Genomic DNA, 4,033 nt, shown 5'->3' with positions numbered 1-4,033 from the left:
CCAAAGCGAATGAGCACATTTCGCCTACGGCTTAGGCCGCTCTCCTAGTGTGGCTGCTCTGTGTCTGCAGGCAGCGAGGGGCTGCAAGCTTCCTGTGTTCGCACCTATATCACCTGTGCTTCCTTGTCAGAGACAGACTATCGCAAAACATACAACTCACTCCATGAATTGATTGCTACGGCATCTGTTATCAGCAGTCACAACCAGCAACACCAGTAGCAGCCGACTGCACGCAAAGAATGGGAACGTGCAGTGGGATTTACGTGAAATCGGCGCAAGGCAGATCTTTCCGACGTAGGCCTGAGAATCTTATGGGAACATTTGTACTGTTTCTAAATTAAGTGTAGGTGTGGGAGGAGGGTGCTTCCTGCGCACGAATAAAAGCACGCTCGCCAATTGTGGATGTTAATCGTTCGCTCGTATCTGCCTACACACCTCTGCTGGTTGGGAATTATTCCACTTGCATGGCAAGGTGCGCATGTAGGTGTGTTAAAAATTCTGGAGGCGCTGGGTATCGATCCCAGTACCTCTCGCACGCTAAGCGAGCGCTCTACCATCTGAGCTACGCCCACCCCCCCATCAACTAGTAGTGCTACATACAGTCATATCAACGTCACAGACCCTTGCACTCCCATTATTCCGCAGACAAACCCTACTCTCTATGTATCAGTGAGGGTGTCTTTCAGGTTTCGTGCATTCTGTATCGAATCGTAGTTGGCCACAATGAAAGTGGCACGCATAACGTCGAAAATAGAGTTCAGACACCGCTCTGAGTAAGACGAACGTGTTGTCCACTCTCTAGACTTCAATGACGTTAAGCCGTGATACCTAAGACAGATCTGCACTCGATGACACCACGATAACAGCCGGTCCCCACACTTACATCTTGCTCTCCTTATGACAGTATACATCATATCAGTCTGTGACGCTGGTTTTGCAACTTTTTGCGTGCGTTTATGTTCGCCGCGACCAACACTTACCATGTACTGACCACAAAACATGGAGGAGCCAGGGCTTGAACCCGAGACCGTTCACACGCTAAGCGAACGATCTGTCAACTGAGCTACAGCTACACACACGACCAAGCCTGGCTATTCTCCATTCTTTGCGACTCTGATGTGCACGGACACGATGGTTGGTTGCTTTGTAGCGGCGAAGGTACCAGAATACAAAGGCGCGGACACGTTCATATACACAAGAGTTCCAAGTAGTTTCGATGCTCTGGTATTACGAATGCAAATTCCGTCTGTTTTGAACGTCTTAAATTGAAAGGGCGGTCACAAATTGGTCCATTTCACTCCTTGTCGACAATCACACAGCACCTGAGGTAACAAGCACATCTCGAGCCCCATTGTGCTCTCCATTGTTCATGCCAACTCAGTGCCTCGCTCTTTGCTACTGTGTAAAACTCTTGTCATCCAACTGCAAAACACTGGGACACAACAAGTTTCCGCGTCTCCATTGCACTGATCGTACTACGAAACGCTCCCCAAACTTGGCAATCACCCATGCAGATGACTTTTCCGACTTTACGCAACGCTCACGCTAGTGACAGCCTTATTTATAGTTCGACGTCGCGCCAAAGCGAATGAGCACATTTCGCCTACGGCTTAGGCCGCTCTCCTAGTGTGGCTGCTCTGTGTCTGCAGGCAGCGAGGGGCTGCAAGCTTCCTGTGTTCGCACCTATATCACCTGTGCTTCCTTGTCAGAGACAGACTATCGCAAAACATACAACTCACTCCATGAATTGATTGCTACGGCATCTGTTATCAGCAGTCACAACCAGCAACACCAGTAGCAGCCGACTGCACGCAAAGAATGGGAACGTGCAGTGGGATTTACGTGAAATCGGCGCAAGGCAGATCTTTCCGACGTAGGCCTGAGAATCTTATGGGAACATTTGTACTGTTTCTAAATTAAGTGTAGGTGTGGGAGGAGGGTGCTTCCTGCGCACGAATAAAAGCACGCTCGCCAATTGTGGATGTTAATCGTTCGCTCGTATCTGCCTACACACCTCTGCTGGTTGGGAATTATTCCACTTGCATGGCAAGGTGCGCATGTAGGTGTGTTAAAAATTCTGGAGGCGCTGGGTATCGATCCCAGTACCTCTCGCACGCTAAGCGAGCGCTCTACCATCTGAGCTACGCCCACCCCCCCATCAACTAGTAGTGCTACATACAGTCATATCAACGTCACAGACCCTTGCACTCCCATTATTCCGCAGACAAACCCTACTCTCTATGTATCAGTGAGGGTGTCTTTCAGGTTTCGTGCATTCTGTATCGAATCGTAGTTGGCCACAATGAAAGTGGCACGCATAACGTCGAAAATAGAGTTCAGACACCGCTCTGAGTAAGACGAACGTGTTGTCCACTCTCTAGACTTCAATGACGTTAAGCCGTGATACCTAAGACAGATCTGCACTCGATGACACCACGATAACAGCCGGTCCCCACACTTACATCTTGCTCTCCTTATGACAGTATACATCATATCAGTCTGTGACGCTGGTTTTGCAACTTTTTGCGTGCGTTTATGTTCGCCGCGACCAACACTTACCATGTACTGACCACAAAACATGGAGGAGCCAGGGCTTGAACCCGAGACCGTTCACACGCTAAGCGAACGATCTGTCAACTGAGCTACAGCTACACACACGACCAAGCCTGGCTATTCTCCATTCTTTGCGACTCTGATGTGCACGGACACGATGGTTGGTTGCTTTGTAGCGGCGAAGGTACCAGAATACAAAGGCGCGGACACGTTCATATACACAAGAGTTCCAAGTAGTTTCGATGCTCTGGTATTACGAATGCAAATTCCGTCTGTTTTGAACGTCTTAAATTGAAAGGGCGGTCACAAATTGGTCCATTTCACTCCTTGTCGACAATCACACAGCACCTGAGGTAACAAGCACATCTCGAGCCCCATTGTGCTCTCCATTGTTCATGCCAACTCAGTGCCTCGCTCTTTGCTACTGTGTAAAACTCTTGTCATCCAACTGCAAAACACTGGGACACAACAAGTTTCCGCGTCTCCATTGCACTGATCGTACTACGAAACGCTCCCCAAACTTGGCAATCACCCATGCAGATGACTTTTCCGACTTTACGCAACGCTCACGCTAGTGACAGCCTTATTTATAGTTCGACGTCGCGCCAAAGCGAATGAGCACATTTCGCCTACGGCTTAGGCCGCTCTCCTAGTGTGGCTGCTCTGTGTCTGCAGGCAGCGAGGGGCTGCAAGCTTCCTGTGTTCGCACCTATATCACCTGTGCTTCCTTGTCAGAGACAGACTATCGCAAAACATACAACTCACTCCATGAATTGATTGCTACGGCATCTGTTATCAGCAGTCACAACCAGCAACACCAGTAGCAGCCGACTGCACGCAAAGAATGGGAACGTGCAGTGGGATTTACGTGAAATCGGCGCAAGGCAGATCTTTCCGACGTAGGCCTGAGAATCTTATGGGAACATTTGTACTGTTTCTAAATTAAGTGTAGGTGTGGGAGGAGGGTGCTTCCTGCGCACGAATAAAAGCACGCTCGCCAATTGTGGATGTTAATCGTTCGCTCGTATCTGCCTACACACCTCTGCTGGTTGGGAATTATTCCACTTGCATGGCAAGGTGCGCATGTTGGTGTGTTAAAAATTCTGGAGGCGCTGGGTATCGATCCCAGTACCTCTGGCACGCTAAGCGAGCGCTCTACCATCTGAGCTACGCCCACCCCCCCCCCCCCATTAACTAGTAGTGCTACATACAGTCATATCAACGTCACAGACCCTTGCACTCCCATTATTCCGCAGACAAACCCTACTCTCTATGTATCAGTGAGGGTGTCTTTCAGGTTTCGTGCATTCTGTATCGAATCGTAGTTGGCCACAATGAAAGTGGCACGCATAACGTCGAAAATAGAGTTGAGACACCGCTCTGAGTAAGACGAACGTGTTGTCCACTCTCTAGACTTCAATGACGTTAAGCCGTGATACCTAAGACAGATCTGCACTCGATGACACCACGATAACAGCCG

At 49.4% G+C, this 4,033-nt stretch overlaps 2 non-coding genes across 2 annotated transcripts; both read right to left on the bottom strand.

Moving 5' to 3' along the window:
* Positions 1-499: 499 nt before the first annotated feature.
* Positions 500-573, bottom strand: Trnaa-agc (transfer RNA alanine (anticodon AGC)). Its single transcript has one exon. It is a non-coding gene; the product is annotated as a tRNA-Ala (tRNA).
* A 1,505-nt stretch (positions 574-2,078) lies between these two features.
* Positions 2,079-2,152, bottom strand: Trnaa-agc (transfer RNA alanine (anticodon AGC)). The gene has a single exon. It is a non-coding gene; the product is annotated as a tRNA-Ala (tRNA).
* Between the last annotated feature and the right edge of the window lie 1,881 nt (positions 2,153-4,033).

Source organism: Schistocerca gregaria, unplaced genomic scaffold, assembly GCF_023897955.1.
Source record: "Schistocerca gregaria isolate iqSchGreg1 unplaced genomic scaffold, iqSchGreg1.2 ptg000451l, whole genome shotgun sequence".
Lineage (NCBI taxonomy): Eukaryota > Metazoa > Arthropoda > Insecta > Orthoptera > Acrididae > Schistocerca > Schistocerca gregaria.
The sequence above is the reverse complement of the archived record's forward strand: the minus strand, read 5'-3'. Positions and strand labels throughout refer to the sequence as shown.